At 32.1% G+C, this 21221-nt stretch overlaps 1 long non-coding RNA gene across 2 annotated transcripts; it reads left to right on the top strand.

Annotated features, from left to right (window-relative positions):
* Positions 1 to 14853: 14853 nt before the first annotated feature.
* LOC146723075 (uncharacterized) lies at positions 14854 to 18327 on the top strand. 2 transcript variants are annotated; one of them, XR_014924776.1, is made up of 7 exons: positions 14854 to 15470; positions 15555 to 15754; positions 15849 to 16020; positions 16098 to 16261; positions 16388 to 16600; positions 16802 to 17035; positions 17158 to 18327. It is a non-coding gene; the product is annotated as an uncharacterized LOC146723075 (long non-coding RNA). The 2 variants fall into 2 exon arrangements; XR_014924777.1 differs by having other exon boundaries at positions 14855 to 15470; positions 15904 to 16020.
* Positions 18328 to 21221: the final 2894 nt, after the last annotated feature.

Here is a 21221-nt window from a genome sequence, read left to right as displayed (position 1 = left end):
GGAGGATGTTTGGTGAATGGCGAATATATTTATGCAAAATATTCACGAGTCTAATGATTAAGTTTAATTTAATTTTTCCCGTTTGAGACAATGAATATTTGTTGTTCTTAATATTTAGTTTATTTGAGTTTCGTTCTGTACTAATATACGGTCGGTAATTAATGAGTGCATAGATAAAAAGCTCTCGGCCGCTAGTACGACAGCGCCAATCAAAAATTATCGCGCCACAGCGCAACGGTGTGTGTCTTATGCGTGCAGAATTCATTCAAGAAGTAGCGTCCAACGTGTGCACACGTGCGAGTCGTTCTTTCTTTGTGTAGCGATTATTGCGTGATTTGATATTCTGCGTTTTTTGTATACGTTTCTTATATGTCATTGCGTGATCTGATTTGTGCGTTTCTTGTGTTATACGTTAATCACTCGTAATTTTCCAAGAGTGAGTACGTGTATTACAACGGGTCGTACAGGCCGGTCTTCGTGTCGAACACGAAAGACCGGCGACATCCTTATACGATACATTGAATACATTACAATAAAATGGGTTTTTTATGCCACGCAGGCTTTTTCCCATCAAAGGTGTAGTTTTATTTCTTTACAAATTCTAAATACTAAATCACGAAAACGAAAAAACAAAGGATTGGTGGAACTCTTGAACCGCAAGAGTTTCTACCATACAGGCTTTCCAAATTTCAGAATGAGTACATCAATTAATTTTTTCAAACACATACGAATCGTTTGCCTTTCTCATTGAATATAAATTCACGTATTTTATAAAAGCATCTAACATAACAATTATATTGCATTCCTTTTCTGGCTATCGGATAAAAATCGACAGTAACTAGATTGTTTAGTCCGCTTGATTCGATAAAGTTATGTTCTCCTTCCATCGGGACTGTTAAATATTTTACTCGTTGACATATGTCACAACATAAGCTAAATTTTTTTTACATGTGTGGACATAGTGGCGCTTAAAAAAATAGAGCCACTTCTAGCGGAGACAAAATAAATCATATTGTTATTAGTTAATCTTAATTACGCACGAGGCGCAGCAATTTGTTACCATCAGACGAGTGTAAAGAAACATTGATGCTAGGTTGTTGTCGTGGAATAGTGTTGTTTAGTGTGAAACGGTTGAACATAACTTAAAGGTTAGTAATTGGGTCAAAATAATAGAGCCACATTTAATAAGTTCACCTATTTATTAAGTTTAACTTGTTTAACTGAATTAACATATTTTTTCATTTGGATGCTCTAATACTTTGTAGGAAACCCTTTGTTTTTCAAAACAGTTCGGTATCTGCCTATAGAGCCTACTAAGGATCTACACTCTTCTTCAGAAATTGAGTACCAAGCTTTTTGAATTTCTTCCCAGAGTTTACCAAGATTTGCAGTTTTCGAACGATTGATTCTTTTGTCAATTGTATCTCATAGGTTTTCTATTGGATAAGTCCGGACTCTGTGGTGGCCATTTCAAAATGGAAATTTTTTCTTTCTCAATAAATCTTTTTATAACTTTAGCGGTATGTTTTGGATTGTTGTGCATTTTCCATAACAAGGGCATCTCACTTCTGGCATACGATAACATAACATCTTTAGGAATGCATTTGTACATTTCTGCATTTATAATACTATTGATTCGAAATAATGGGCCAACGCCATACCAGGAGAAATATAACTGCCCAGACAATAACTGCCGCCACCATACTTCACAGTTTTTAAAGTGTACTTGGGATTATTTTCTTGATTTGGTGGCCGCATATACACTTTTGCATCCGAAGAAAACATTAAACTTTGATTCGTAGAACCACAGCATATTACGCTATCATCGTCTTTTTCTCCGTGGCTTTCAGAAAAAGTTAATTATTTTGCAATATTTTGTTTAGATACATGTGGTTTTTTCTTAGCAATGCGACCTGTATGGGAAGATTAACCAATTGAGAAAATTATCTGAAATTAATTTATTATTGACGATAAAGAAAAGAGATTATGGTTTACAAAAGATTGGACATTAATTTATTCTATCATATTAAACCTTTATAATATTTAACAACACAATTAAGATTAATAAAAACCATATATTAAAGATATAATGATTTCTGAATAATAATGTTTATATGGCAAATATTTAAATATGTTTATACATTACTAAGTATTAAAGGCTTTAATTATTATCTATACAAAATTAAAGTAGGAAAATTCTATATTGAAAATTGTACATAACGTAATATCTTTGAAGATGTTTAGAATATAATCAGAAAACTTTAAATCATTTGGGAATAATTCAGATAATAATATTGAAATATATCAAACATTTAACATTAAGAATAATCAAATAATATTATATAACATTATGAATAATCATATATTATGTCATAATACATCATCATAAATGTATATGCTCTAAATAATAATAAGAAGAATGATATAAGATTTATAAACATTGAAAATCATGAAAATGAAAGAAAGACAATATATATAAACTAATTATACAAAGAATAATATGAATGCAGAGAAATATTGGAATTTACTAATATAAAAAATATCATGGGAATTTTAGGAAAATTAATAATAAGATGACTTGAAAATGTTTAAACCACTAGAAAGATTAACTCTGCAATACAGAATTTACATGAATAGGCCAGTATAAGAAAGATTTAAATTAATCAATGTTTTAAAAATTCATATAAAAAGACCAGTATGAGAATTTGATTTGAAGAAGACGAAGTTCCCTCGTCTTACCTTTGTTCTGTTGAAAATAATTAATTAGCGGTGGCACTAAATGTATATCGCCTCTCGTTGGGCACTGATAAAAATGGCAGATATGGCAATGAACTGCGGACCACGTATAATTACTCTCTGGGTATCGAAGCTGTTCAATTTTTGTAGCTGCTCTTTTAAATTCGTAGCTGCCCTGAATTTGTAGCTGTCCTGAATACGTAGCTGCCCTGATCGTATGGCAATGGCAAGGAAATTCTCAGATGTATTATCTGAAAAAAAGTAGCTGCCCTCGTTTGTACACAAAACTCTGACTTGGCAAAGGAAGGAAAAGCACGTTTGTTTACACGCGAAAGCGAAAGACAGGGAAGGAAGCCGTAAACATAAAGAAAAGTGTTGTCATAGACGTATGTCCGCGGGCTATAGATAATTTCAGCGCTTAATTCATTCTATGTTCGAAGCGTCGATCACTTCCGCAACACGACCATTGAGTTTTGTATAACACAATCTTCTTTTTATATAAATATAAATTTAACATATATAAGATAGGCAATAAGAGCCAAATCGCGGATGACAGTGCGTTATTCTAAACGAAACTAAAATTTTTTCGTTAGAATTAAATACCTGTGCACAAGGCACCAAATTTTTACTTGGACACGGCCAAGATATAAAATTGGAATAATCTCTACAAGAGATTTTTTTTTTAATTCCATGTATCCCCTATTCCCCCTAAAGAAATAAAGTGCGAGAGAAAAATATAGATCCGAAAGTCGCAGAATCGGGAATCGAACCCGAGACCTTTCGCTTGCCGGGCGACTGCTCTTCCAACTGAGCTATTCAGATCCTTTCGATTCTATACTTTTCTCTGTTATATATATTAATGTTGGTAAATAAACGCCTTTAAGCCAGCGTGTATAAATTAAGAGTTTAACTAGGCTCTGTAATATATAAATATAAATTTAACATATATAAGATAGGCAATAAGAGCCAAATCGCGGATGACAGTGCGTTATTCTAAACGAAACTAAATTTTTTCGTTAGAATTAAATACCTGTGCACAAGGCACCAAATTTTTACTTAGACACGGCCAAGATATAAAATTGGAATAATCTCTACAAACTTCTTTTTATAGTTGATGTTGATAATTTAATATCATATTGACTAGATACCATCTCGCTCAAGCGTGGCACACTCAAGAAAAGTTCCTTTTTAACTTTTAAGGGGATACCGGAGGTCTACTTTTACCGACCGAACCGATTATATTTTGCCACTATCGAGAAGTTTTTATTGCGTTAATAGAATAACAAATGCTTTTCCACGATTAAAGTTAATACTATGATATCCATGAAATATGTCAAAATATAAATAATCGAATACGAGGACGAAACGACAAGGCGCATTCGGCAATAACGTGATAGCGCGACACGTATAATACATCTTGAAAATAATAATCGCACGCTTACATAGTGGATAATTCTTTGTAATAAATAAATGATTTATATGATTTATTCTTATCTAACTACTGCTCTGTTTTGATAATAATAATATTATTATATTCAATCTCTAAAATACTTTTATATAAATCATTTATTTATTACAAAGGATTATTTATACTTTATAATCAATTATAATTATTATAGATAGGCCTGTTATAGACATACACACACACGCACACACACACTCACATATAACTTGTTAGCTAGAATGTGAACAAAAAAATTTTTGTCACATCACATATGTATATATATATATATATATATATATATATATATATATGTATGTACAATATATATATGTATGTATGTATGTAGATTAGGGTGTAAAATTTTTTTTTGTCCACATTCTAGCTAACAAGTTATATAATCGTATGTGTGTGTGTGTGTGTGTGTGTGTGTGTGTGTGTGTGTGTGTGTGTGTAGAAACAGGCCTATCTTTTATAATTGATTATAAAGTAAATAATTCTTTGTAATAAATAAATGATTTATATAAAATTTTATTTTTAGAGATTGAAGAGTATTTTTGAGATTGAATAGATAGTAACACTAATATTATCAAAACAGAGCAGTAGTTAAATGAGAATAAATCATATAAATTATTTATTTCTTACAAAAAATTATACACTAAAACTTTATAATCAATTATATTCATAAAAGATTTTTATATATTTTTAGATTATAAATTGAATTATTTTTATTTTGGCAATGTAGATTATTTAAAAAAAATTATTATATACGTGTGCATGTATGAAAGAATGCAATGTAGAAGAGAGAAAATAGACAGAGAGATAGAGACAGATAGATCGATAGATATTATAGATAAATAGATAGATAGACAGACATATAGATAGATAGATAGGTAAATTGATAGATATTTCGATAGATAGAAGACAGATTGCTAAATAAATCGATATATGTATGGTATGTGTATATATACATATACAGGGTGTCCCAAAAAGATCGGAACACTGAAAAATCTCGAAAAGTATACGTTTTACAGAAAAAAGTTTCAGACAAAAGTTGTAAAAAATCTATTAATTGATCTTATTATTTTGACCTTGGATTGCGCTACCAAGATCAGAATAAGGTCACCTTGAATTTCTTAGATGAAATCCTATATTTTTTATTACATATTCTTGTAGCTTATCTAGAGAGCTTTCCAAAACACTAATAAAATTATTTTTCATTGAGTACTCTTTGAGTTACAAAGGCTAACAATTTTTTGACATATAATGTAAAATATCTTTGTAAAATATTCCATTTTTGGTAATCATATCTGATGCGTACGCGAAGTGGGTTCCCCTTTTTTCTTTTTCGCGTTGACCGCGGACGCCGGTATCGCTCAGAGAGAGCGCGAAGGAAAGAGCAGCTGACAGGAGAACTCTCGAGAGATAACACTCCGAATGCAGAATCACAAATTAGTTTATTTGTCGAGTACACGTTCAGTCTTAGAAGTTATGTTCGAATTACTCAACCGATCTGTAGGCGTTCTGATTTTCGATGTCGTTGACTTCACAATTTTCCGAGGAGTGAACGCTCAGAGTCGGGGCGTTCTTCGCCGAGCCGCGAGATTTCGACACCACCTCTTGGAGGGGACGCTCGTTTTTTCGAAGAATCACGATTGGCCGGTATTGATTTCCGATCGAGTGAAGGGACCGAAATCACGCGGTCGACGGCTGATTGCTCATATCGATCAATATTGTTAACTGCTGTCCTTGCCTCGCTGGCGGGACATAACAAATGTGTTTTGAAAAAGCGGGTTCTTACCTCTAAAGTTTATTTTTGACTGACAATTAATTTGACACGAAATTACCCTTCAAATTATTTGTCTGTTTCTCAACAATATCTTTTTTTGCACGGAATAATGAGACCAATGAATTGGTGTAAAAAAACAATTGCTTATAAAAAAAGTATGCTTGCTGCATATTGAATATTACATATCTTTTTAACAATTATCTGTTTTTTTATTGATTTTATTATACTGTGCAAGAAAGTAGGTATGATTACCGAAAATGGAATATTTTACAAAGATATTTAACATTTTGTCAAAAAATTGTTAGATTCTTACCTTTATAACTCAAAGAGCACTAAATGAAAAATAATTTTATTATAGTGTTTTGGAAAGTTCTCGAGGTAAGCTACAAGAATATGTAATAAAAAATATAGGATTTCATCTAAGAAATTCGAAGACATTATTCTGACCTTGGTAACGCCGTCCAAGGTCAAATTGATAAGATTAGTAAATAGATTTTTTCCCTACAATTTTTGTCTAAAACTTTTTTCTGTAAAACGTATACTTTTCGAGATTGTTCAGTGTTCCGATCTTTTTGGGGCACCCTGTATATATTTATATTAGAATATCGCAAAAAATTTATAGATAAAGAAAATATTGAAAATTTCAAAATCATCTTTACTTTTAGAATGAACTCAAGAATACAAAATTTTACTGTGGACATCAGTTGCAGGACACCCTGTATATACATACATATATACATACATAATACATACATATATATATATATATATATATATATATATTGTATATATGTATTGTGACGTGACATTTTGTACTGTCCGTCACAAGGGCCGAAGGCCCGGCCGGGAAGGCGGGAAATTCGGGAACCTTTGCTCTCTCGCCAATCTTTGAGAGAGAGAGAGCACCCGAACAATCATTTTGCGTTTTCTACCGCGTCGGAGGATGCGCTTCGCGCATCCGTTTCGCGAATTACTTTTTGTATGATTTTTGGTTTGAGCGATTTTTGGCGTTTTCGGCGAGCAATTTTATCTAGGGTACGTGTCTCAACCGAGGAAACCAATAGAGAGAAAGAGTGAGAGGACGGAGAGGACGAAGAGGACGATTGAGGACCGAGCAGGAGCCACCAAGTCCGGATCACGCCCGGTAAATATTATTTTCACATCAAATTTCTGGCTTGCTCCCCCCGTTAAGAACCTGGGTACCGCCGTAAAATGTTCCTTCTTCCGCAGAGATTCCGGCCAGAGACGGGGATGGCCACTCTCTCGCGAGAGGCGAGAGAGCCCCGCAAACGAAAGGCGCGGGAGATACCCTACCTTGAGCCCCGCAGATCCGGATACACCGAAATCCCGTCATCAATCAAACAATCGATCTGGCGGATTTTTGGGAGGAATCGCGAAGAGGTGCACTCGTGGGAGTCTTCCCGACGGCCCATAAAGAGGAATACCGGAACCCGAAGCGGAAACACAGAGGAACGGCGAGGGAAAATTTACATCCAGAAAATTCGCAGGGCCCCGCGGGGTACCCGGCGGCCCTGCCAGGATAAGGAGCGCCACGGGTGGAAAATGCCAAATTTAGTATCGGCGTGATCCCGGCAGGCCTCTTGCTCGTCACTGTTCGGCGAGACGTGCTAGAGAGGAGAGGTTCCTGCGCGGATGCCGAAGCACCCGAGGACCCGGCGATACCGGTGAGACGAACGGCCCTATCTAATATTGTAAAGCCGCTAACTTCTTTCTTTTTGTGAGTACCGTATTCGGGAGAGAAGCGTGTCACGGCCGCGGCCGGTTAGTAGAGTCACCGGTAATTTCGTGATTTTGAGAGTTTAATTTAGAGTTTCGTTCCGCGTAGAATTTATCCCGGCGCCCGGCCGACCGCGTGCTCTCTCCCGCGCGTAAATTAAGAGAGGCTCTCTCCCGCGGATACGCCGACACGACAGTCGCCGCGATTTTTGTCACGTTAATGTAAAATTTAAGGTATCGTCTTGTAATTACTGTACCGTTCTCGTCTGTTAGAGTTCTAGATCGGAGAATAGAAAATTATTTAAAGTCACGCATCCGAACTAGCGTATTCGTTCTCGCGCATATCCTTATCCGTGCCGTCTTCGGATCCTTTGTGAAATATTGCGAGGAACGACCGGCGTGAGCGATCTCAAAGGAAGTCGCGCGGGACCTACTCGAGTTTACGGAAATTTTGTATTGCCTAAGACTATCGGAATTAATTACGCCGCACGGACCTTATTAAGTTTCGTGCGTTAATAATTATTCGACACGTAGGCATGCGAATTTACTTCCGGGTCCCGCGTGTCGTCCGATATCCGCGTCGGGTCGTCTCAAAGGCGCGGAATAATAACAACGCGCCGCGTCTCGGCCGTACATACGCCGTATTGTATTTTTTGAATCACATTTCGGTTCGGCCTCGTTTATCTGTATTTCGGCGTTATTAAAGCGGAGATCTCTCCGTAAGATATCAAACGAATATTACTTTTCTTTCTGGATCTAACATTGTACTCAAGTTTTTATACAATTATTTTTCGTCTATCTTCGTTTATCACGCGAACCCCGGCGCGTCTTCCTCTGTAAACTGTAATCCCACAAAAAAAGACATCACAGATGTAAAAAAAAAGCGCTAAGTTATATCTTTCGCCAGCAAAAATAGTTCTTTATATTGTAATAATAAAAAATATTATCTTCTCAAAAATTATGTTTATAGGAAAAATAATTCTTTGCAAAAACTAATCACCATCAAAAATATTTTCTCAAAAATTATATTTATAAATTATATTTTATTTTTGTTAATAATACTAGAAAATAATTAAAATATTAGCATCAAAAAGTAGTGAAATCAAAAAATTGCGCTAAATAATTATATTAATAATACGAGAAAAAAGGTTAAAATATTAGCATCAAAAAGTAGTGAAATCAAAAAGTTGCACTAAGTAAGTGACAACATAATATATAATATTTAGATAAATTTCCTATAATGATACAAATGTATAATTATTGCTTTATTTTAAAACGTTTATAATATATACAATAACAAAATAAATTCAGTAAAATATATATATATATTTATTCATCTTTACATTTAAATAACATGAATAATTATGTAATTAATTTAAACTGGAATGTATATACATTGTAAAGTTATTATATATTTTTATAAAATATTTAGATAAATAGATATATATAATAAAATAAATTATTTATCTCTAAATAATTATTTAATTCAAATATATTTAAACGTATATTCAAAAAAGGTAATATAAGGCACAAAGAATTAAATTTAGGAAATTAAAAAAATTTAAAGTTAAATAAAAATTTTTAATTTAAATTAAAAAATAAAAGTAAAAAAAATGTAATGTACAAAAAATACTTAGCGCTGTTTTTGTATTATAGCCCTTTGACTACGAAACGTCCTTAAAAATGATGATTAGTAACGAAATGTGTATATACAGAATATATCACACACAGAAGTCGCATCCTATCTTTGGAGAGTGAAATGATGAAGTCAAAATAAGTCGAAATTAATGAATCATGAAATTATATTTAAACCTTTTTTATAAAAAAATTCATAATGAAAATAATGCGCTTTAAACATCTATCTCGAAACTCTGATTGCGATCAGGAAAACATTGCAAATGCTTTACAACATGTATCAGGATAAAGAAATTTTTATTCATTTATATTTTGATTGATCAATTAAACACTTTGAAATGCTCCATATACATTAATTAATATATGCTAAAGACATATACATATATATGTATATGTATACGTCTTTAACATATATTAATGTATAGTAAATTCATTTTTATAATTTTCACTTAGTTTTATGATTGATGATGACACAATCGAATCCCAGAGGACCAACAACTCATTATAGTAATCGAACATGTTTAATTATTATATTACAGATTTAATATATTAGCGTTATTATTTAACAAAAAATCCCAATTGCCCAATCGTTGAATCTGTTTAATATGACAAATATTGCATGTTACATTATATACATATATTTCATACATGTATATCGATATGTTCAGCTAGCTACATGTCATTCGAATATCGAGCCACGTAATATGTTTATAGATTTCTATTGAAGCGTATTGCAGTAAAAAAATTAGTCTATACTTTGATTTATATTTTATTTTATTTACTAATGTGTTAAAATAACAACACAAAAACAGCGCTAAGTATTTTTTGTACATTACATTTTTTTTACTTTTATTTTTTAATTTAAATTAAAAATTTTTATTTAACTTTAAATTTTTTTAATTTCCTAAATTTAATTCTTTGTGCCTTATATTACCTTTTTTGAATATACGTTTAAATATATTTGAATTAAATAATTATTTAGAGATAAATAATTTATTTTATTATATATATCTATTTATCTAAATATTTTATAAAAATATATAATAACTTTACAATGTATATACATTCCAGTTTAAATTAATTACATAATTATTCATGTTATTTAAATGTAAAGATGAATAAATATATATATATATTTTACTGAATTTATTTTGTTATTGTATATATTATAAACGTTTAAATATAAAGCAATAATTATACATTTGTATCATTATAGGAAATTTATCTAAATATTATATATTATGTTGTCACTTACTTAGTGCAACTTTTTGATTTCACTACTTTTTGGTGCTAATATTTTAACCTTTTTTCTCGTATTATTAATATAATTATTTAGCGCAATTTTTTGATTTCACTACTTTTTGATGCTAATATTTTAATTATTTTCTAGTATTATTAACAAAAATAAAATATAATTTATAAATATAATTTTTGAGAAAATATTTTTGATGGTGATTAGTTTTTGCAAAGAATTATTTTTCCTATAAACATAATTTTTGAGAAGATAATATTTTTTATTATTACAATATAAAGAACTATTTTTGCTGGCGAAAGATATAACTTAGCGCTTTTTTTTTTTACATCTGTGATGTCTTTTTTTGTGGGATTTCACATATTTTTGCAAAGATTATTAAATAAAATGCATTAAATAAATGTATATTTTTTTATATTTATAATATTAATGTAAATATATAAAGTAATATTAATAATAATAGTAGTATTAGTAGTAATAGTTAGTAATAATAGTAATAGTAATAGTAGTAATAGTAATAATAATAGTAATAATAATAATAGTAATAATAATAGTAATAATATAATAGTAATAATAATAATAATGTAATAATTATAATAATAATATTAATTTAAATAATAATTTTTAATTATTGTATGGCGGCCACCGCGACCACTGCGGCCACCGTGACTACCGCGGCCGTTCTGTCCGCGACCACGGCCATGAAAATGGCCCCCTCGTTGCCGATACCATCGGGCCCTCGCTCGCCCGGCTCCTCGTCTATATCTGAATAAATCTGAAATAGTAAAATTGTATATATTACATGTATACGTGTGTGTTTAGAAAAAAATTATAGACAACACGTACTTTCATTGTACAGCTGCGGCTGCGACTGCGACTGCGGCTGCGGCTGCGGCTGCGACTGCGGCTGCGATTGCGGCTGCGACTGCGGCTGCGGTTGTTGTTGCGGTTGTTGTTGCGGTTGCTGTTGCTGCTGCGGTTGCTGTTGCTGTGGCTGCAGCTGCCGCTGTGGAGCAATGCTCCTCTGCTGGCGTTGAATCGCCTGCAGCTCTTGCCGCGTATGTCGCTGCTCCTCCAGCATTTGCCGGAGAATGAGCAGCATCGGCTCTTTGTCCGTCTCCATTAATAGATCATCTGATTTTTCTAAAAAAAATATAATAATTTTACATAATTCTATTTAAAAAAAATGTACGGCAAGATAAAAAAGTGATTAATTATAATTATTATACAAAATTAATAATAAATTATACTTACGAGACATATCTATGCGTTGCTACCTCAATCGTAGTAAACAAAGTGAATTTGAATCAAAATGTAATGCCCGCCACCTTTTAAAAGTGAAATAGTACGACATACGTACGACTATGTCTAGGGTGAATCAAACTCAACAATTGGCTCACCTGTTCTAACCTACTTACTGTTTAAAAAATATACGACAAAATTTATGTTTTCGATTGGGGCTGTATGGCGGAGTGGATAAGTGCGGGGCTAGTAACCATGAGAACTCAGGTTCAAAACCCCATGCTGTTAAAATTTTTTTTCTAATTTTTTTATTATTTTATATGAGAGGTACATGTAATATTATTATCGCAAATATTCTGAATCATATTTTTTTTATACTTTTTTATTTAATTTCAGAATCTTAATGAAATTAAAATATTTATGTAAATGAAATATATTCACGTGTTCATTATATAAAACAAATTACATTAGAAGATAAATTGTACCATATGAAATAGAAGATTTATTATGCAGTATGTCCACATTATATATATAAGAGAAAATTATCAAAATTAAATTAGAGAAAAGAAGGAATCAAAAAGCAGAATTTTCTTCAGATAAGTTTTATAAAACAATCCTATTCCAACTTTGAATATTAATTTGAATAAGGATACTTTATGTTGTATTTCTTTATTATTTTCAGTTAAGTTAACACATCATATATTTAATTTAAATTGATGCATACAAAGGATACACATGCAAAGGATAAATGCAAAGGAAATTAAACATACAATATAAAAGAGGATAAAGAATAAATAAAGAAAAAAAGAAAGAAATAGTGCAATTATGAACAATAAAATAGGTATGTTTATAATATTGACATTATTTTTCTTTTTATTATTAGTATGTAGCGACTTATAAATAAATTCACCAGATCTTTGAAAAAGTAATGTTTATTTATTGAAAGTATAAAGCGAAAGAACAAAAAGAATTAATATGTAACAAATAAATGAATGAATGTGTTGTTATGGAAATATTGATTTTTCTTAAAAACATTATGTATATTAATGAATTGAAGTTATTACAAATGTATAAAGATGTAAAAAAAATGTAAAAGTGCAGTGAAAAGTGTAAGGTGTAATAAAAGTGTAGAGTGTAAATGAAAGGTGTGGATGATGAATGCTACAGTACTCCCCCCCAAGTGACGATATTCGTTGCGAAATGGACTTTCTTCTTCTTTGGTGGGTAGGTGCGTAAAGCTTTTCCAACAGTAGAAGAAGAAGAAGGATTTGAAGTAGCAGAAATAGGAGCTGAAGTAGCAGGAACAGGAGCTGAAGTAGCAGGAACAGGAGTTGAAATAGCAGGAACAGGAGTTGAAATAGCAGGAACAGGAGCTGAAGATCTGGTAGAAAGTTCAGTAGAATCTGAAGTTCTAGGAATGAAGGCTGGCTTGAGACGTTCTGTCGAAATATTGACAACTCTTCCTGAAACATTAACTGCAAATAAATGATCAGAGATACGTTTCTCAATAGGAAAAGGGCCAGAATAAGGAGGTTGTAGTGACTTCCTAACAGTATCTTCTCGAATCCAAACATGAGTACAATCAAAAAGATTCTTGTGAACAAAAGGTGATCTTTTGCAATGATGACTTGTAGGAGATGATCTGATATTCCTCATATGAATCCTGTGTTTTTCAAGAAAGATTTCAGGATCTGCAGGAAAATCTTCTTCAATGAAAAATTCTCCAGGAATACGAAGAGTGGATCCATAAAGAAGTTCTGCAGGTGAAGCTTTTAAATCTTCTTTGAAACACGAACGTAATCCCAAAAGAACTGAAGGTAAAGATTCTACCCAGTTGGTTGTTTCGTGGCACATAATCGCTGCTTTCAAAGTCCTATGCCATCTTTCCAGAATTCCATTTGAAGCAGGATGATAAGCAGAAGTTCTAATCCTTTGGCATCCAATTTGGTTTGTTAAAGCTTTGAATAAAGCTGCTTCAAACTGAGGACCTTGATCTGTTGTAATGCTGATAGGAGAACCAAAACGTGCTACCCAATGTGAATAAAATGTTGTAGAAATAGTTTCAGCAGAAATCTCAGAAATAGGAACAGCTTCAGGCCATCTGGAAAAACGATCAATCATAGTAAGACAATAACGGTAATTTTGACAAATAGGAAGTGGTCCAACAATGTCTAAATGCACATGCTGAAAGCGTTGATCAGGAATTGCAATCTTAATTGGAGAATTCTTGGTGTGTCTTGAAATCTTCGCACGTTGACATGGAAGACAAGTTCGAGTCCATTCCTTCACATCTTTCTTCAAAGAAGGCCAAATGAATTTCAGTAGTAATTGTTTACATGTCAATCTGCCGCTGGGGTGAGCGAGTCCATGAACAACATCAAAAATTCTCTTGCGTAAGAGTTTAGGAACATATGGACGAATTAATTCCGAAGAGCAATCACAATAAATAGGTATGGTTGATCCTGAAAGAATAAGTTTCTTCAACAGAAGTGAAGAATTTGAAGAAAGTAAAACTTGAAGTTCTTCATCTTCTTTCTGATAATTAGCAAGTTCTTCTAAAGAAACTATAATAGGCATTGAAATAGATTCAATTCTTGACAGAGCATCAGCAACTGAATTCATTTTTCCAGAAATATAGGTAATATTTGTAGAGAATTGAGCAATAAAATCCAATTGTCTGATCTGTCTTGGTGACGCTTTATCCAATTTCTGACGGAAAGCAAAAATCAAAGGTTTATGATCAGTTCTGATAAACAGTTGTCTTCCTTCAACAAAATGCCTGAAATGTTTAATAGCCAAATAAATGCTAAGAAGTTCTCTATCATAAGTGCTATAATTTCTTTGAGCTTTGTCTAGTTTCTTTGAGAAAAATGCTATTGGTTTGATATCGTCATCAATAGACTGTTCAAGTGATGCACCAACAGCAAAGTCAGAAGCATCACAAGTTAAAATAAGAGGAGCATGAGGAGCAGGATGAGAAAGGGTAGTAACTTGTAAAAGTTCTTCTTTACATGACTCGAAAGCTAATTCCGCTTCTTTAGTCCAAGAAATAATTCTTCTATCCCTCTTGCGACTGTCCTTTAAATATTCTGTTAACAGAGCTTGATGATTTGCAGCATCCTTGAGACAGCGACGATAATAATTGATAATTCCTAAGAATCTGCGTAATTCATGAAGTGTCTTAGGTTTAGGATAATCAATAATTGATTTCACTTTTTCGGATGTAGGTTTAACTCCTTGGTTAGAAACTAAGTAACCAAGAAAAGAAATCTCGCTTTGACCGAAAAGACATTTAGCGACATTGATTGTCATTCCAGCTTGTTGAAGACGATCAAAAATAATGCGTAAGTGAGCAAAATGTTCTTTCTCATCTTTAGAAGCAATAAGAATGTCATCAAGATAACAAAAGGCAAAACTCAAATCATTAAGTAAAGAGTTCATGAGCCGTTGAAAAGTTTGGGCTGCGTTTCGTAAACCGAAAGGCATTACGACAAATTCAAAAAGCCCAAATGGAGTAGTGACAGCTGTTTTGTGAATATCTTCTTTAGCGACGGGTACTTGATAGTACGCTTTAACTAAGTCGATTTTAGAAAAGATATTCTTACCAAAAAGTGAAGAAGAAAAATCTTGAATATGAGGTAAGGGATAACGATCCGGGATAGTCACTGAATTGAGTGCACGATAATCACCACACAGTCTCCAAGAATTTTGTTCCTTTTTAGGTACCATATGTAGAGGGGCTGCCCAGGAGCTGCTTGAAGGTCTGCAAATTCCTTGCTCCATCATAGACTTGAATTCTTCCTTGGCACATTTAAGTTTCTCAGGAGTAAGTCTTCTGGGAGTCGAAAATTTAGGAGAACCTTCCGTAACGATATGATGTTCAACACCATGTGTTTTTACCGAGGAAATTGGAGAAAAACGGGTGAGTTCTGGAAATTCGGTTAAAAATTTGTGGTACACAGAATCAGGAGATGTGGTAAAAATTGACAAATGTGCAACTTCTTGAATTTTTCCAGTATTCGTAAGACCGGTAACATTATCAATCAATTTCTTGTTTTTAATGTCAATTAGGAGATTAAAATGACAAAGGAAATCGGCGCCTAAAATAGGACGTTGAATATCCGCGACACAAAATTTCCATTTGAATTCTCTCCTTAAACCGAGGTTCAAAATTAAAGTTTTAGAACCGTAAGTATTAATTTGAGTACCATTTGCGGCAAAAAGTTTTAAATTAGTATGCCACGGCTTCAATAAAACCTTTTTAGGTAACAACGATATATCAGCGCCCGTATCGACAAGAAAATTCAAATTTGAATGTCTGTCGAAAATAATGAGGCGATTGTTAGAAACACCGTCGTAAGCAGCCTCAGTCTTAAGCGGCGTTTTTAGTTTTCCTGTGAAGCCAAGAATGTTTTGGACATAGAACAAGGTAAAGTACATCGTTTAGCCTTATCACCAAACTTCTTATGGTAAAAACAAATTGATGTATTTTTAATATCTTTATTTGATTTGTCTTTCTTACGCGATAACGATCTAAATCTTCTATTCTCTCTAGACCGGCTTTTGGAACGATCTCGACGACGAGAAACTTCTAGAGCTTCGATTCTTCGTAGCAAATCCGCGAAATCCGAAGATTTATTACTTGTATTATTGGAAACTTCCGCGACTTGCAAACCGCCGTCCCGATCAGCAATTTTATCGGCTAATTCCGCAAGTTTAACAAGAGGAACATCCTCTACTACGGCTAAAGTCGTTTGAATTCTATGTGGTAAGCGTTGAAGCCAAATCATTTGCAAAACACTATCTGCTAAAGATCCTCCAGACAAATGACGAATTTCTCGAAGTAATTCCGAAGGCTTTTTATCATTAAGTTCAATTCCAGCTAATATTTGTCTCAAACGTTTTTCCTCTGAATCCGTAAAGCGATTTATTAATATTTTCTTTAAATAATTATATTTATCTGTTTTAGGTGGATTTTCAATGACTTCAGATATGTTTACTAAGGCTTGTTCATCAAGATGACGAATGACAGAACTATATTTAATATCATCTGATCGAATTCGATAAACCGTAAACTCACTTTCAATAGAAGCAAACCAGAGTTTAGGTTGTTTATGCCAGAAAGTCGGTAGTTTTAATAAACGAAACTCATTTGAGTGAATTTGTAACATAGGATCACTCACCTGATGTCCAGTTTGAGAAGGTAAAATATTAATATTTTCTGATCCAACCTGATTTGATCCGCTCGCCAAATCCATATCAATCTGTGTATCCGAACAGGGTCTAACTGGTGATCTATCGATTGGCATTTTCCTCTTGTTCCAGGAATCCGATAAAATGATTTGAGAATTTCCGTGAAGGACTAATCCGCCTCTGATGTTTCAAAGATCCGAAGAATGAATCTCTTAAAATCAGAATATCCAGCAATTCTTCCAAGCGATGATAATATTTCGCAGACTTCAAATACGACGATCACTTGGCACTTATTCCGCATCAGCCTTTAAAATGCGTCGGCTTTAATATCACGTAGGCTTTAATATCACGTCGGGGTCACCAAAAATGTAGCGACTTATAAATAAATTCACCAGATCTTTGAAAAAGTAATGTTTATTTATTGAAAGTATAAAGCGAAAGAACAAAAAGAATTAATATGTAACAAATAAATGAATGAATGTGTTGTTATGGAAATATTGATTTTTCTTAAAAACATTATGTATATTAATGAATTGAAGTTATTACAAATGTATAAAGATGTAAAAAAAATGTATAAGTGCAGTGAAAAGTGTAAGGTGTAATAAAAGTGTAGAGTGTAAATGAAAGGTGTGGATGATGAATGCTACAAGTATATATACAATATATATATATCATGTTTAGTAATATAACATCACACTCACATTCAATTCAAATTGATACTCACATACAAAGAATAAATTTTAATATAATGAGTAATATATGTTTATATCTCTGCTTTTTGTAAAGCGATAAAAGATTATTAATATTAATACATATATTAAAGTTATATTTATTAATACTTATTAAAGTTAACTTATTCAAATTATATTTTAATAATAATCTGTTATAAAATATAATATTTTTTAATACTACCTATATATTATATAATTTTTGTATATATGTAATAATTTTAATTCTTTTTTGACACAAACATATACAGATTACACATGTATACATTTGTATTTAGAAACAACGAAATTAATGATGATTTTCCACACCACCTATATGAGGTACCATCAATGGCGCGTTAGGTTTTTTTTAAATGGACCTTCGCCTGGAGCCATATTATACCACATTATATTACATAATATTGTACTATATTTCTTATTTATAAATGTAATGTCTTTCACAAAATATTTTTTACACACTTGTCTTTGACAAGTGTGATGTCTTTTAAGGATGATATTTTTACATACTCTGATTTTTTACAAGTACGACATCTATTACAGACAAATTTTATTTTATATACATATATATAATTAAGTGAGCAAAACTATTATTACATTATAAAAATAATAATGTCCATTTATATAATTTATTTTATTTTGAAAAATATCATTCTATACATCATTAGCTAATGAAATACTAGGATTATTATCGGTAACATATAACGTTGAACTATGCTTTCTTTTTTAGGACAAATAGAATATAATTTGTACCCTTTATAACAAATGCTTTACATTTATTAATCTTCATGTCCAGAAGAAATTTTTTTCTTGCTTTTATCATTGATTTTAACACACAACTAACATTTATATATTCGCACAAAAGTTTATTTTAATTTTTTTTGTTTTTATATCTGATAGCATAGAAAACATTTTTTCTGAATTACAATTGGAAAGTTATCTAAGAGCATTTAAAAGAAACTTTATATTGAGATACTTGTGTTTTGAAATTTATTTTCACATCTCATCAAAATTTATTTATTTTTTATTTTTGATAAATGTTCTTTTTCTGCTACTTGTAAAATGTAGATGTAATATTATATAATTCCTTATATAATTTTTAAAGCATTGTTATTAATACCACCGAGGATTTAAATAAAAAAGAAAATATCATTAAATAATGTTTCTTTATCAATACTATATGTAGAATACTATATCTTGTTGGAAAATTTTTAATCTATTTTTAATGGATAATTTTTTACTAATTTCCTCGGTAGCAGTTATACAAAATTGTAGATAATTCTCTTGAACATTTCTAAATATGCCTGCGTGTTCTTCTTTCATTAATTTCTCGCGAGACATTTTTTCACAAATATTAGATTAATATCACTTACTAATTGCTGTAATTCTCTACTATCTATTTTAGAAAATCTAAAATTAATATCACATCCTTTTTTTAAAAGCTGATTTTCAAATAATTTGGAAAATTATTATTAAAAGTTGTAATGACTTTGGCTGCAACAATTAAATGTTTGTTTCTAGAACTTGGAAAAATTAAAAAATTTAAACTATGTTTTAGAAATAGGAAATATGCCACACATTAGAATTTTATATTAGAAATATATCAGAAATAATAAATATTGTCTTGATTTTTTTATTTTTGATTCATAATCATTTTGGTCAAGAAAAAGTTTTATAGTATCCCAAAAATTTAAAAGTCATATATGAATGATAAGATAGCCACTGTTTATTGGATTATTATTTATATAATTATATTTATCCATTGTGATTCTTCTTTTACTCTTAGATACAATATTAAATAATATAATGTAGTATATGGCGCCAGACAACAATTCACTTTTAAAAACTTAATATGCCAATGGTGGTACTTCATGGATGATGTGGATAATCGTTGATCATTAATCATTTTATTGTTTTAAGATACAAACGTATATATATTGTCAGTATACATGCATGCAATTAAAAAATTATATAAATACACACACACGCACACACTACTTTTTTTATATATACATGTGGATTTTATTTAATGATTTTTGTATATTTTTTAAATTCAAAATAAAATTCTTTGTGTAATATGTTACACATTTTTTTTAAATTAATTTTTTTTTCTTAAAATGTCAAATTATTCATATCAATGTATGATTTTAATCAATAATGATTTCATTAATAAGTATATCGTGAAGCTTAATAATTTATTTAAATGTTTACATTTTTGTATCGAGCACTAGTGTATCTTTATAATTATAAGGAATATTTATTAATTATTATAATTTAGAAATTTAATAAACATTCTATTAATTCCTCTATTTTTTATACATATATATTAATATCACTGATATGTGAGAATATTATATAACATATTAATAGATAAAATTTACTCACATTGTTCTAAAAACAATATATATAAATTCTTACCACCTCGTGGCCATTGTTTACATGAAATGGATTCATCATTAACATAAAACCATTTTGATTTATTAGGAGACGCGGTAGTGTCTCCGGCCATGTTCAAACCCTAAAAGACCTTAATTCAAACTCTAAAAGACCTTAAAAGACACTACAAGTCTCCTTATCCTGCACCATCAAAGTCCATTTTTTGGGGGTGTAGAACTACTAAAATATAAAAAATTTTGAAATGCACGTAATATAACCTGAAAGGCGGCATCGCCACGAGTAATTTGAGCCAAGAAAAAATAAAATCGGTCAAGCCGTTCCGGAGATACAAGCGGTCAAAAAGTGACGTTTTTCATGAAAAATTAAGAAACGTCGTCTTCTTCTTCTTCTCTGTCCGCTGACGTCATCAGGATTATATATATATATATAAATCTCTTCTCACCTTTCACTCACACCTCCCTCAACTTCCACCCACCCCTTTTCCTCCCACATCCCGTCCCCACGCCCCCACCCCCACCCCCACTCCCACCCCTCTTTCGCCCTAATTCACCCTCTTTCGTCCTCTCTCACCCTCTTTCACCCTCTCTCACCCTCTTTCACCCTCTTTCACCCTCTTTCACCCTCTTTCACCCTCTTTCGTCCTCTTTCACCCCCTTTCGTCCTCTTTCGTCCTCTTTCACCATCTTTCGCCTCTTTCACCCTCTTTTGTCCTCTCTCACCCTCTTTCACCCTCTTTCACCCTCTTTCACCCTCTTTCACCCTCTTTCGTCCTCTTTCACCCCCTTTCGTCCTCTTTCGTCCTCTTTCACCATCTTTCGCCTCTTTCACCCTCTTTTGTCCTCTCTCACCCTCTTCCGTCCTCTTTCACCCTCTTTCACCCTCTTTCGTCCTCTTTCACCCTCTTTCGCCTCTTTCACTCTCTTTCGTCCTCTTTCGTCCTCTTTCACCATGTTTCACCCTCTTTCGCCCTCTTTCACCCTCTTTCGCCCTCTCTCACCCTCTTTCATTTTCTCTCACCCTCTTTCACCCCCCTTTTGTCCCCCCTTTTACCCTTCTCCTCTTTCACCCCCCTTT

Source organism: Nylanderia fulva, unplaced genomic scaffold, assembly GCF_048542155.1.
Source record: "Nylanderia fulva isolate GAGA-0341 unplaced genomic scaffold, ASM4854215v1 Scaffold236, whole genome shotgun sequence".
NCBI classification, from domain to species: domain Eukaryota; kingdom Metazoa; phylum Arthropoda; class Insecta; order Hymenoptera; family Formicidae; genus Nylanderia; species Nylanderia fulva.
The sequence above is the reverse complement of the archived record's forward strand: the minus strand, read 5'-3'. Positions and strand labels throughout refer to the sequence as shown.